At 41.2% G+C, this 15,301-nt stretch overlaps 1 long non-coding RNA gene across 4 annotated transcripts in view; it reads right to left on the bottom strand.

The window, feature by feature from the left end:
* The window catches only part of LOC144321880 (uncharacterized), a 67,344-nt gene that overhangs the window by 20,235 nt on the left and 31,808 nt on the right, over window positions 1-15,301 (bottom strand). For 2 of the 4 annotated variants that reach the window (XR_013387384.1, XR_013387382.1), the window contains exons 2-3: window positions 4,762-4,871; window positions 4,102-4,396 (exon numbers count right to left, since the gene is read on the bottom strand). This is a non-coding gene — a long non-coding RNA (uncharacterized LOC144321880). Of the gene's footprint in view, window positions 1-4,101; window positions 4,397-4,761; window positions 4,872-15,065; window positions 15,292-15,301 lie in introns of those variants that run through there. The other 2 variants (XR_013387383.1, XR_013387385.1) reach the window with 2 other exon arrangements.

Raw genomic sequence — 15,301 nt, 5'->3', positions numbered from 1 at the left:
TCACCCAGTCACCTCAACCCCCTGCCTACTTCCCTTTCCACCACCCCTTCTTCATTTCCCAGAGTTAGGAGTCTCTCATGTTCTGTCACCCTCTCTGATATTTCCCACTCATTTTCTCTTCTTTCCCCTTTATTCCCTTTCACTATTTTTTATATTCCCCAAATGAATGAGACCATATGTTTGTCCTTCTCTGATTGACTTCTTTTACTCAGCATAATACACCATAGGCAATTGTGGAACATTTTCATCAACAAACAAAACAAAACAATACCCCACACTCCAGCTATCACTGTCCCATTCCCTTTTATACCCCCAATCCTAAGCAACCATATATATTTAAAGATTTGTTTATTTATTTGAATCTCAAGCAGGCTCCCTGATTAGCATGGAGCCTGATGTGGGGCTCGATCCCATAACCCTGAGATCATGACCTGAGCCAAAATCAAGAGTTAGACACTTAACTGACCAAGCCACCCAGGGGACCCGTTTTCTGTCAGTTTTTGCTTAATGTTTTTAGTGCTCTGTTATTAGGTGTGTATATGTTTTTAATTACTATACCTTCTTTTCTGATTAAGGGCTTTAATGCAAAATATATAAAGAACATTCACAGACAAATAGGCCCCCCAAAAAGATCTGAATGCTTCACCTAAGAAGATACACAGATGTTAATTAACCACATAAAAAGCTATTCAAAATTAATTATTGGGGGATCCCTGGGTGGCTCCGCGGTTTAGCGCCTGCCTTTGGCCCAGGGCGCGATCCTGGGGTCCCGGGATCGAGTCCTACATCAGGCTCCCGGCATGGAGCCTGCTTCTCCCTCTGCCTGTGTCTCTGCCTCTCTCTCTATGTCTATCATAAATAAAAACAAAAACAAAAACAAAATTAATTATTGGGGAAATGCAAATTATAACCATGAGACATCATCACACATCCATGTGCGCACATGCACACATATACACACATGCACCAAGAATGCCTAAAATTTATTTTATTTATTTTTTTTTTTTAATTTTTTTTTTTTTATTTTTTTATTTTTTTTATTGGTGTTCAATTTACTAACATACAGAATAATACCCAGTGCCCGTCACCCATTCACTCCCACCCCCCGCCCTCCTCCCCTTCTACCACCCCTAGTTCGTTTCCCAGAGTTAGCAGTCTTTACGTTCTGTCTCCCTTTCTGATATTTCCCACACATTTCTTCTCCCTTCCCTTATTTTCCCTTTCACTATTATTTATATTCCCCAAATGAATGAGAACATATAATGTTTGTCCTTCTCCGACTGACTTACTTCACTCAGCATAATACCCTCCAGTTCCATCCACGTTGAAGCAAATGGTGGGTATTTGTCATTTCTAATAGCTGAGTAATATTCCATTGTATACATAAACCACATCTTCTTTATCCATTCATCTTTCGTTGGACACCGAGGCTCCTTCCACAGTTTGGCTATAGTGGCCATTGCTGCTAGAAACATCGGGGTGCAGGTGTCCCGGCGTTTCATTGCATTTGTATCTTTGGGGTAAATCCCCAACAGTGCAATTGCTGGGTCGTAGGGCAGGTATATTTTTAACTGTTTGAGGAACCTCCACACAGTTTTCCAGAGTGGCTGCACCAGTTCACATTCCCACCAACAGTGTAAGAGGGTTCCCTTTTCTCCGCATCCTCTCCAACATTTGTTGTTTCCTGTCTTGTTAATTTTCCCCATTCTCACTGGTGTGAGGTGGTATCTCATTGTAGTTTTGATTTGTATTTCCCTGATGGCAAGTGATGCAGAGCATTTTCTCATATGCATGTTGGCCATGTCTATGTCTTCCTCTGTGAGATTTCTGTTCATGTCTTTTGCCCATTTCATGATTGGATTGTTTGTTTCTTTGGTGTTGTGGTCATCAAGACAGTGTGGTACTGGCACAAAAACAGACACATAGATCAGTGGAACAGAATAGAGAATCCAGAAGTGGACCCTGAACTTTATGGGCAACTAATATTCGATAAAGGAGGAAAGACTATCCATTGGAAGAAAGACAGTCTCTTCAATAAATGGTGCTGGGAAAATTGGACATCCACATGCAGAAGAATGAAACTAGACCACTCTCTTTCACCATACACAAAGATAAACTCAAAATGGATGAAAGATCTAAATGTGAGACAAGATTCCATCAAAATCCTAGAGAAGAACACAGGCAACACCCTTTTTGAACTCGGCCATAGTAACTTCTTGCAAGATACATCCACAAAGGCAAAAGAAACAAAAGCAAAAATGAACTATTGGGACTTCATCAAGATAAGAAGCTTTTGCACAGCAAAGGATACAGTCAACAAAACTCAAAGACAACCTACAGAATGGGAGAAGATATTTGCAAATGACATATCAGATAAAGGGCTAGTTTCCAAGATCTATAAAGAACTTATTAAACTCAACACCAAAGAATGCCTAAAATTTAAAAGACTGACAATGCCAAGTGCAGACAAGGATATGGTACAACCAGAACAGTCATACATTACTGAGAAGAATGCAGAATGGTTTACTCCTTTAATTATATTCTATATTCTTAATGGAATGACTTTTTCATCACTACAAAATGTCTTTCTTCATCTCTAGTAACATTCTTTTTTTTTGCGGGGGGGGTGCAGAGGGAGAGGGAAAGAGAAACTCCTAAACAGGCTTCAAGCCTCCTGGAGAGCCTGATACCCAGCTTGATCTCGCAACCCTGAGATCCTGACTTGAGTCGAAATCAAGAGTTGGAGACTTCACTGACTGAGCCATCCAGGTATCCCAATATTTTTTGTCTTAAAGTCTATCTTGTCTTATATTGGTATAGCTACTCCAGCTTTAGTTTGATTATTCTCTGCATGAATATATTCATCCTTTTATTTTCAATCTATTTGTATCTTTGAATCTAATATATGTTTCCTGTATACAGTATATGGTTCAATCTTGTTTTGCCTTCTCTAGACTGACAATCTCACCTTCTGAATGTGTTATAATCCATTCACATTTAAGGCTTTTATTGACACAGTTTTATTTACAACTGTATTTTGCTTTTTTTTCTATATGTTCTATATATTTTTTGTTTTTCTATTCGTTTTACAGTAAATCGAAATTCTACAAAATAACATTTCAATTTCTATCTTTTTCACTATAATTTTTTAAGTTGTTTCTTTGGTGTTTCCTCTAGGGCTTACCTTCTACATTTTAGTTTACTAAAATCAGCTTCAGATTTTTTGTCAATTAATTCCAGGGAGATATATAATTATTCCTTTTCACCCCCTTTTGTGGCATTTCTGTTACACACACTACATCTATAAATGTTACAAATCCAACAAGTACATTGTTATGGTTATTATGTAATGTTATAACTTTTGAAGAAGCTGAGAAAAGATAGGAGAATAAGCAAATATTTATAGCTTTTCTATATTAACCTCAATATTTACCATTTTTGGTTTTCTTCATTTGTTTCTGTGGATTCCAGTTACTATCTTGAGTAATTTTCTTATCCCCAAAGAGCTTTGCTTCTACCTACCTTCTTTGTGCTGTTATTGACCAATATACATTTCTAAATGTTAGACCTGACAATACATTACATGCATATTCTTTTATATTATTACTTTTAAATCAATTAAGAAAAAGATAAGAAATATACATATATACTATCTTCCATAATAACACAATTACTTTTTCCAGCATTCAGTTTTATCATGCCAATATAAAATTTCATTTATTTTTTAAATTTTTAAAAAAGATTTTATTTATAAATTTGAGAGAGAGGATGACCAGAGAAGGGTGAGAGGGGGAGAAGCAGACTCCAAGCTGAGCAGGAAGCCTGATGCAGGATTCAATCCCAGGACCCTGGGATCATGATCTGAGCTGAAGGCAGATACTTAACCAACTGAGACACCCAGGCCCAGTTGCTGAGGAACAACCAGAAAAGAGAGGCAGGGACAAGCTCAGAGTGTTAAGTCCTTTCCAGTCTAATGAGAATGGAATCATGGGCAGAAGCTGGTCTCATAATTCTCCACCCTACTCAGGGCACCACGTAGTGGCTGGGTCAGTCCTTGTTGGTCACTAAAGGGCCATAAAGTAGAATTTAGAAGAGACCTACCTGAGGAGACCTTTCCTCTCAGTTCTGGTCCAGGGTCTGTTGCAGGGCTTCTCCATAAGGATGGGCCAGGGTTCATTTGTCAGCCTCCTGTATAGTCAGTCTGTTGTAAATTCTGTGAATGCATCAGCATCAGGGGACATTGTTGCTACTCTTCTTTATGGCCCTGGGCTTGGGCACAAAGTGATTATCCTTGTCAGGATGTGATTCTTCTTCCTTGACTCAAGATGAAACTCCTTTCCAAGGATTTCCCCATTCTTGTAGGAAACTGAATTTCCTGGTGTTGCCAAGCACTGGCCTGGAAGGGACAGAAAATGTGGATGCACCTTGGCATGACTCACTCTGTATATTTGGGTGATTTTCAGACACTCTCCTTCTACAGTGACAAGGCCCACACATTCCTTTAGGTCTGCTGGTGGGAGGTGAGAAATCCTTAAATGGGAAGATCAGGAACTAGCATCACTGGGCAAAGTAATGTCCAATCCCCATACTCAAACCTGTCAGAAAGCATCTGTGCATCTGGATATTATTCGAGTTCATGAATGAAAAAAATATGAAAACTGACCGAACAAAGGGATTCTGACTAAGGAATTCCTGGCCTGGAGGGGCTCTTCCTTTGTTTCAGGGAATGTGATAGGTGTCCTTGTAAGGGACCTCATTTACCTTCCGCTCTGTGGGCAAAGACAGAGCTCTAGGTACCCCGAGTCAGGCCTGTCATCCATGGAGCTGCCCTGTGGGCCAGGATGGAACCTAGGGATGGTGAAGGTCCTAGGCTGGGGTGGGAGAGACAGAGAAAAAGAAAAGTGGCTGTTAGATTGTTGTCACCAGAAGGCTGCTCTTGTCCCTAAGTTTTTCTTCCATTGCCTTAAGATTTTTAATATTTCATCTAGCATCCATCCATGTTGTCACACATGGCTTGAGCTTATCCTTTTTTATGGATGAGTAATAATCCATTGTGTACATATGCTGCCTTTTCCTTATCCATTCATCTATCAGTGATGGACACTTGGGCTGTTTCCATATCTTGGCTCTTGTAAATAATGCTGCAGTGACTATAGGGGTGCATGTATCTTTTCAGGTTAGTGTTTTGGTTTTCTATGGGCAAATACCCAATAGTGGAAATATTGGATCATAAGGTATTTCTACTTTTAATTTTTGTGAAACCTCATGCTGTTTTCCACAGTGGTTGCACCAGTTTGCATTCCCACCAACAGTGTAAGAGGGTTCCCTAAGTCAGCCATATAATTTCATTCATATGTGGCATCTAAAAAAACAAAAACAGGGTGCCTGAGCATCTGCCTTTGGCTCAGGTCATGATCCTGGGGTCCTGGGATAGAGTCCTGCATTGGGCTCCCTGCAGGGAGTCTGCTTCTCCCTCTCCCTCTGCCTATGTCTCTGCCACTTTCTCTGTGTCTCTCATGAAGAAATAAATAAAATATTTTTAAAAAGTAAACAAAAAAGAGGCGGGGCAAGATGGCGGAAGAGTAGGGTCCCCAAGTCACCTATCCCTGCCAACTTACTTAGATAACTTTCAAATCATCCTTAAAACCTATGAATTTGGCCTGAGATTTAAAAGAGAGAACAGCTGGAAGGCTACAGTGAGAAGAGTTCATGCTTCTATGAAGGTAGGAAGACGGAAAAAAATAAAGAAATAAAAAAACATCCAAGGGGGAGGGGCCCCCGCGAGGAGCTGGGCTAAGGCCCCATGGGGAGTGCCCCCAGGACAGGAGAGCCCAGTCCTGGAGCAGAAACTTTACCAATCTTCCCAGATGGAAAGGCGCTGGCAGGGAGCTCGACAGGATCCCAGGAGGGGTAGGGATATCCTCAGGCTCCCAGGGGTCACTAACAGAGGAACTGAACCCCGGGGGAGAGCGCACCACACAATGCAGACCGAACTCCCTAAAGAGCTGGAGTGCGCTCCCGGTGGGGCCCTGGGAGCAGCTGAGGCGGCGGCTCCATGCAGAGGGGGCTGCGCGGCCCCCAGCACGATTCCTGTGGCGCAGGCCCCGGAGCCAAGGACGCTGGGGGACACAGCCCAAGATCCAGCGCTCCCGGGACAGGCAGAGGCCGGGAGCACACAGGACAGAAAGGATGCTCCTGCTGCCGGGCGCCCCCGAGCTGTGCAGATCGGCGCCCCCCCACCCCGCCCCCAGAGCATCCAGGCCCCTGCGGACTGGGAGCTCCTGCGGACTGGGAGCCCCTGCGGACTGGGAGCCCCTGCGGACTGGGAGTTGCGATAGTTACTGCAGGGGCTGACTCCAGAGCTGGAGAGCTGGCCGCCGCTACTGTTGTTCTTCATCCTGGTGTCACCTTGTACCTGGGACTGAGCAGGGGCCTCACAGGATGAACAGCTCCCACTGAGCCGTGCACCTGGCAGGGGCTGGACAGCTCCCCCAGGTGCACACACCTGAGAATCAGCACAGCAGGCCCCTCCCCGAGAAGACCAGCTGGAAGGACAGGGGAAAAGCAAGTTATTGACCAAACAGCCCTGGAAAGTTCCAGGGAAAGTTCCAGGGAAAGTAGAGGGATTTACACTATACACAGAGGATACTCCCCCTTGTTTTTTGTTTTGTTTGTCCCCTCCCCCCCCCTTTTTCTTTCTCTCTTTTTCTCCCTTTTCCAGTACAACTTGCTTTTGGCCACTCTGCACTGAGAAAAATGACTAGAAGGAAAAACTCACCACAAAAGAAAGAATCAGAAACACTACTCTCTCCCACAGAGTTACAAAATCTGGATTACACTTCAATGTCAGAAAGCCAATTCAGAAGCACAATTATAAAGCTACTGGTGGCTCTAGAAAAAAGCATAAAATGATTCAAGAGACTTCATGACTGCAGAATTTAGATCTAATCGGGCCGAAATTAAAAATCAATTAAATGAGATGCAATCCAAACTGGAGGTCCTAATGACGAGGGTTAATGAGGTAGAAGAATGAGTGAGTGATGTAGAAGACAAGTTGATGGCAAGGAAGGAAGCTGAGGAAAAATGAGAAATACAATTAAAAGATCATGAGGATAGGTTAAGGGAAATAAATCACAGCCTCAGAAGGAAAAATCTACGTTTAATTGGGGCTCCCGAGGGGGACAAAAGGGACAGAGGTCCAGAAAGTGTATTTGAACAAATCATAGCTGATAACTTCCCTAACTTGGGAAGGGAAATAGGCATTCAGATCCAGGAGATTGAGAGATTTCCCCCCTAAAATCAATAAAAAACTGCTCAACACCTCAACATTTAATAGTGAAACTTGCAAATCCAAAGATAAAGAGAAGATCCTTAAGCAGCAAGAGACAAGAGATCTCTAACCTTTATGGGGAGAAGTATTAGGTTAGGGTTAGTATTAGGGTCCTAAATGAGAAGAACATGCAGCCAAGAATACTTTATCCAGCAAGGCTCTCATTCAGAATAGAAGGAAAGATAAAGAGCTTCTAAGATAGGCAGAACCATAAAGAATATGTGACCACCAAACCAGCTCTCCAAGAAATATTAAGGGGGACTCTGTAAAAGAAAGAGGAAGTCCAAGGAAACAATCCAAAAAAACAGGGACTGAATAGGTATCATGAAGACACTAAATTCATATCTTTCAATAGTAGCTCTGAACGTGAATGGGCTTAATGACCCCATCAAAAGGCACAGTGTTTCGGACGGGATAAAAAGGCAAGACCCATTATTTGCTGTCTACAAGAGACTCATTTTATTTTTTTATTTATTTTTTTTTAAGATTTTATTTATTTATTCATGATAGTCACAGAGAGAGAGAGGCAGAGACACAGGCAGAGGGAGAAGCAGGCTCCATGCACCGGGAGCCCGACGTGGGACTCGATCCCGGGTCTCCAGGATCGCGCCCTGGGCCAAAGGCAGGCGCCAAACCGCTGCGCCACCCAGGGATCCCAAGAGACTCATTTTAGACCTAAGAACACCTACAGCCTGAAAATAAAAAGTTGGAGAACCATTTACCATTCAAATGGTCCTCAAAAGAAAGCAGGGGTAGCCATCCTTATATCAGATAAATTAAAGTTTATCCCAAAGACTGTAGTAAGAGCTGAAGAGGGACACTATATCATACTTAAAGGATCTATCCAACAAGAGGACCTAACAATCATGAATATTTATGCCCCGAATGTGGGAGCTGCCAAATATATCAATCAATTAATAACCAAAGTGAAGAAATACTTAGATAATAATACACTTATACTTGGTGACTTGAACACAGCGCTTTCTATAATCGACAGGACTTCTAAGCACAACATCTCCGGAGAAACAAGAGCTTTAAATGATACACTGGACCAGATGGATTTCATAGATATTTATAGAACTTTACATCCAAACGCAACTGAATACACAATCTTCTAAAGTGCACATGGAACTTTCTCCAGAATAGATCACATACTGGGTCACAAATCATGTCTTAACCGATCCCAAAGGTTGGGATTGTCCCTTGCATATTTTCAGACCATAATGCTTTGAAACTAGAACTAAATCACAAGAAGTTTGGAAGGATTTCAAACACATGGAGGTTAAGGACCATCCTGCTAAAAGATGAAAGGGTCAACCAGGAAATTAGAGAAGAATTAAAAAGAGTCATATAAACTAATGACAATGAATAATACAACCATTCAAAATCTTTGGGATACAGCAAAAGCAGTCCTGAGGGAGAAATACATCACAATACAAGCATCCATCCAGAAACTGGAAAGAACTCAAATACAAAAGCTACTCTTGCACCTAAAAGAGCTGGAGAAAAAACAGCAAATAGATCTTACACCCAGCAGAAGAAGAGAATTAATAAAGTTTCAAGCAGAACTCAATGAAATAGAGACCAGAAGAACTGTGGAAGAGATCAACAAAACCAGGAATTGGTTCTTTGAAAGAATTAATAAAATAGATCAACTGTTAGCCAGCCTTATTAAAAAGAAGAGAGAAAAGACTCAAATTAATAAAATCATGAATGAGAAAGGAGAGATCACAACCAATACCAAGGGAATACAAACGATTTTAAAAACTTATTATGAGCAGCTATACGCCAATAACTTAGGCAATCTAGAAGAAATGGATGCATTTCTGGAAAACCACAAACTACCAAAACTGGAACAGGACAAAATAGAAAACCTGAACAGGCTGATAACAAGGGAGGGAATTGAAGCAGTCATCAAAAACCTCTCAAGACACAAAAGTCCAGGGCCAGATGCCTTCCTTGTGGAATTCTATCAAACGTTTAAAGAAGAAACCATACCTATTCTACTAAAGCTGTTCGGAAAGATAGAAAGAGATGGAGTACTTCCAAACTTGTTCTATGAGGCCAGCATCACCTTAATTCCAAAACCAGACAGAGACCCCACCAAAAAGGAGAATTATTGGTCTATATCTCTTAGAAACACGGATGTAAAATTTCTCAACAAGATACTAGCCAATAGGATCCAACAATACATTAAGAAGATTATTCACCATGACCAAGTGGGATTTATCCCTGGGATGCAAGGCTGGTTCAACACTCGTAAAGCAATCAATGTGATTCATCATATCAGCAAGACAAAAACCAAGAACCATATGATCCTCTCAATAGATGCAGAGAAAGCATTTGACAAAATACAGCATCCATTCCTGATCAAAATTCTTCATAGTGTAGGGATAGAGGGAACATTCCCCAACATCTTAAAAGCCATCTACGAAAAGCCTACAGCAAATATCATTCTCAGTAGGAAAACACTGGGAGCCATTCCCCTAAGATCAGGAACACGACAGGGATGTCCACTCTCATCACTGCTATTCAACATAGTACTAGAAGTCCTAGCCTCAGCAATCAGGCAACAAAAAGAAATAAAAGGCATTCAAATTGGCAAAGAAGAAGTCAAACTCCCCCTCTTTGCAGATGACATGATACTGTACATAGAAAACCCAAAAGCCTCCACCCCAAGATTGCTAGAACTCATACAGCAATTCGGCAGTGTGGCAGGATACAAAATAAATGCCCAGAAGTGAGTGGCATTTCTATACACTAACAATGAGACTGAAGAAAGAGAAATTAAGGAGTCAATCCCATTTACAATTTCACCCAAAAGCATATGATACCTAGGAATAAACCTAACCAAAGAGGTAAAGGATCTATACCCTCAAAACTACAGAACACTTCTGAAAGAAATTGAGGAAGACACAAAGAGATGGAAAAATATTCCATGCTCATGGATTGGAAGAATTAATATTGTGAAAATGTCAATGTTACCCAGGGCAATTTACACGTTTAATGCAATCCCTATCAAAATACCATGGACTTTCTTCAGAGAGTTGGAACAAATCATCTTAAGATTTGTGTGGAATCAGAAAAGACCCCAAATAGCCAGGGGAATATAACAAAGAAAGCCAGAAAAAAAGAAAAAAAAAAGAAAAGAAAAGGAAAGGAAAGGAAGAAAAGAAAAGAAAGAAAAGAAAAGAAAAGAAAAGAAAAGAAAAGAAAAGAAAAGAAAAGAAAAGAAAACCAGAGCTCACAATGCCAGATTTCAGGTTGTACTACAAACATGTATTCATCAAGACAGTGTGGTACTGGCACCAAAAACAGACACATAGATCAATGCAACAGAATAGAGAATCCACAAGTGGACCCTCAACTCTATGGTCAACTAATATTCGACAAAGCTGGAAAGATTATCCACTGGAAAAAAGACAGTCTCTTCAATATATGGTGCTGGGAAAATTGGACAGCCACGTGCAGAAGAATGAAACTAGACTATTCTATTACACCACACACAAAGATAAACTCAAAATGGATGAAAGATCTAAATGTGAGAGATTCCATCAAAATCCTAGAAGATAACACAGGCAACACCCTTTTTGAACTTGGCCACAGCAACTTCTTGCCAGATACATCCATGAAGGCAAGAGAAACAAAAACAAAAATGAATTATCGGGACTTCATCAAGATAAAAAGCTTCTGCACAGCAAAAGAAACAGTCAACAAAACTAAAAGACAACCTACAGAATGGGAGAAGATATTTGCAAATGACGTATCAGATAAAGAGCTAGTTTCCAAGATCTATAAAGAACTTATTAACTCAACACCAAAGAAACAATCAAATCATGAAATGGGCAAAAGACATGAACAGAAATCTCACAGAGGAAGACATAGACATGGCCAACAAGCACGTGAGAAAATGCTCTGCATCACTGGCCTTCAGGGAAATACAAATCAAAACCACAATGAGATACCACTTCACACCAGTGAGAATGGGGAAAGTTAACTAGAGGAAACAACAAATGTTGGAGAGGATGTGGAGAAAGGGGAACCCTCTTGCACTGTTGGCAAGAATGTGAACTGGTGCAGCCACTCTGGAAAACTGTGTGGAGGTTCCTCAAAGAGTTAAAAATAGACCTGCCCTACGACCCAGCAGTTGTACTGCTGGGGATTTACCCCAAAGATACAGATGCAGTGGAACGCCGGGACACCTGCACCCCGCTATTTATAGCAGCAGTGGCCACAATAGCCAAACTGTGGAAGGAGCCTTGGTGTCCATCGAAAGACGAATGGATAAAGAAGATGTGGTCTAGGTATACAATGGAATATTACTCAGCCATTAGAAACGACAACTACCCACCATTTGCTTCGATGTGGATGGAACTGGAGGGTATTATGCTGAGTGAAGTAAGTCAATCGGAAAAGGACAAACATTATATGGTCTCATTCCTTTGGGGAATATAAGAAATAGTGAAATGGAATAAAGGGAAAGGAGAGAAAATGAGTGAAAATATTAGTGAGGGTGACAAAACAAGAGACACCTAACTCTGGGAAATGAACAAGGGGTAGCGGAAGGGGAGGTAGGCAGGGGGTTGGGGTGACTGGGTGATGGGCACTGGGCACTGAGGGGGGCACTTGATGGGATGAGCACTTGGGTGTTATGCTGTATGTTGGTAATTGAACTTCAATAAAAATAATTTTTTAAGTAAATAAAAAAATAAAAACACATGAATAAGCAAAAAAAGAAAAAAGAATCAGACCTATAAATATAAATAGAACAAACTGATGGGTAGGGGGTAGACGAATGGGCAAAATAGGTGAAGGGGAGTGGGAGATATTGTATTCTAGTTATGGGATGAATAAGGAATAAATGGCACAGAATAAGGAATATAATCAATGATAAGATAATAGCATTATATGGTGATAGATGGTAGCTACACTTGTGAACCCAGCATAATGTAAAGACTTGTCAAATCGCTATATTAATACATGAGACTAATGTAACATTGTGTCAACTCTACTCAAGTTGGAGAAAAAATATTGAAAAACTAAAAATTAAAAAAATAAAAGATACTTTTAATGTGTGGCAACCTATTAATGTCTTACATGGGAATCTGTTAAAATAGGGGAAATTGCAGTAATGAAAATAATCTAATGTTCCAGAAAGTAAGCTAGAATCATGTCATTTTAAGGTAATAAAGAATCTCAAGTTTCTCCTTATGCCTGTGATGAAAGCACAGGATCCAGACTTCCAGCACCAGATGAGTAGAGCCAGATGAACTCCATGTGACTTAATAACAGGAGTATAGCACAGTGTCTGGAGGCAGGAACTGAGGAACAGGAGCCCCGTGGATGCCCCAGATCAGAGCTGTGGAGCTCCCAGGATGCAGTGAGGAGGGGGATCCAGGCAAAGAACAGGGTGTCCCCCTGAGTTAAGGAAACAGGGATGAGAATTCAAGGAGGGAAGGGCAGTCTCAGGTCCAAGTATCAAGGAGGTACTTGCTGCAATGAGGGGCAGTTGAACAAAATCAGAGGAGTCTGATCAGAGTTTGGTAAAAGACTCTGTTAGCACAACTGGCCCAATCTCTAAATATTCCCTTTTATCTAAATCTTTAAAGAAGTTTCTGGTCTTTTAAAAGATGTGTAATTGAGGGGGTGCCTGGGTGGCTCAGTTAAGTCACCACCTCTTGATTTCGATTCAGGTCATGGGATCCAGCCAGGTTCTGCGTGCTCAGAAGGGAGTTGGAGCCTGCTTGAGGTTCTCTCCTTCTGCTACTCCCCCTGCTTGTGTTCTCTTTCTCTAAAATAAATAAATCTTTTAAAACAATGTCTAATTGGCATTGTTGTGAAATTATGTGGTTTTTATGATACCAATTCTTTGAAATGTTTGAGACTACTTCATAGCTTAGCATTAGGTCATTTTTTAAAAAACCATGATTAAAAATGTGTTTTCATTAATTTTTGAATGTAGAATTCTATATATTTATTAAAGTAAACACATTAATTGTGCTATTCAAAAATTCCATATTTTAGTGCCATGGGGGGTGGGTAGCTTTTCTATCAGTTACTGATAATGACAGGTTAAAAATACATCTGTAATGGATTTGTCAATTCTTCTGTCAATTTTTGCTTTATATATTTTGAAGCTATATTGTTATAGCTTCGAAACTATGAGTTTATTTTCTCTTGGTGAAATAACTTTTTATTGTTATGTAATTACCTTCCCTACCTCTTTTTTTTTTTTTTTTTTTTACTTATTTATTCATGAGAGACAGAGAGAGAGAGAGAGAGAGGCAGAGACACAGGCAGAGGGAGAAGCAGGCTTCATGCAGGGAGCCTGATGTGGGATTCGATCCTGGGTCTCTAGGATCAGGCCCTGGGCTAAAGGCAGGCGCTAAACCGTTGAGCCACCCGGGCTGCCCACCTTCCCTACTTCTAGTAATATTTTTTTAACATGTTATTTCTTATAGAACTAAATGCAGCCACATGAATTTACTTTGGCCAATATTTGTCAGGTGTACCGTTTTCCAACATTCTACTTTTAAGATGTGTGTATCCTTGTTTTATCATACAGCTATGTTTTTAAAAATCTAGTTTTATAGATTGGAAAGTTCAGTCCATGTGCATATCTAGTGACTACTGATACACCTGGATTTATCGCTGCCATCTCCTTATGTACATTTGTCCAAATTTTTGTTCATTTTTGTGTGTGTATGTGGTTTACTTTGTCCTCCCTCTCCCCTCTATACCTCTGCATAGTTATTTGGAAATTGCACACTCCATATTGTGAGTTTTATCAAGGACAGTTTCTCTATAGCAGAACAACTATGATGAATATGTTCATGTAGTTTCTAATTTAAGAATGACCTGTAGTGGTGGAGAAACTGTTTCAAGGTTTTTGTATTATTTTAGTGAGATTTTTACTTGGTTTGGTGCTATCTGGGTTACTTTAGCTTGATTAAAGGAATCATGAAGATTTTCATATTTTTCAGTATTTTGCGATAGTTCAGACAGCTCTCAAAAGGGAATGAAGTTAGTTAAATAAAGAAAGGTATCAATTAAAAGTAGTAAAGAAATACTTTATTCAGTACTACTCCAACAGAGGAGAGCGGCTTCAGTAAAATTGAATTCAACTCCCAATACAGCAAGGAGAGTTGCGGATGGACAGAAGCAACAAGCAGAGTAAGGGGGTTAGTGGATGGAAAAGTACCAAAAGGAGACTGCAAAATTGGGGGATTCTTGCGAACCTGTCTCAACAGGATTTTTGGTAAAGGCAGCCCAAGGACGTAGACATCAAAAGTAGGGGATAAGGCATTTGATCAGATACCAAGAATGGGGCATCTTCCTAAACTGACTTAGCCGGATGCTCGGTAAAACGAAGGCTCCGCAGGCTAGGGACTGGGCCCAATAGGGCCTAGTAGAACGAGAACTCGGAGGAAACTGTGAAGTTTGGCCAAGTCTCTGTCACAGCAATAGAAAGGCAGAAGAAATCAGCGGTCACCTTTATAAAACCAAGCATTACAATCTACGCTACCCTATTTATGTGGCCCAAATGTCATCTATTTCTCCAAGTTCCAGCGACAGATCCAGCTGAAGGGACTCTGGCCATATTTTTAATCGGAAGCTTTCGCTGCATTGTACGCTGTGCTAACGGTGAGCACCTGGCGCAGCGCCGGGCCCGGAGCTCGGGGTGGGGCACAGTGATCACTATTCCCGGAGGGCCCACTCTGTGTACGGTTACTACCTTCTGACAACTGTGCAAGGGACTCGTTATCTCCAAGAGGAAAGTGAGGCTTAGTTAAGGCTCTAACGAGGAGGGACTTCTTCGGGGTAGCCGGACAAGGTCGTCACGCAGTCCTCTTCCAGCTTCCCGAGGAAAAACCACCAACGCCAGGGAGCCGAGCCGGAAGCCAGCCGGAAGCCATTAGGGTCCTTCCCCTGGAACGCCTCACCCTTCCGCGGGCTCGCGCCTGCGCGCTC

This window comes from Canis aureus, chromosome 10 (genome assembly GCF_053574225.1).
Source record: "Canis aureus isolate CA01 chromosome 10, VMU_Caureus_v.1.0, whole genome shotgun sequence".
Classification (NCBI taxonomy): domain Eukaryota; kingdom Metazoa; phylum Chordata; class Mammalia; order Carnivora; family Canidae; genus Canis; species Canis aureus.
The sequence above is the reverse complement of the archived record's forward strand: the minus strand, read 5'-3'. Positions and strand labels throughout refer to the sequence as shown.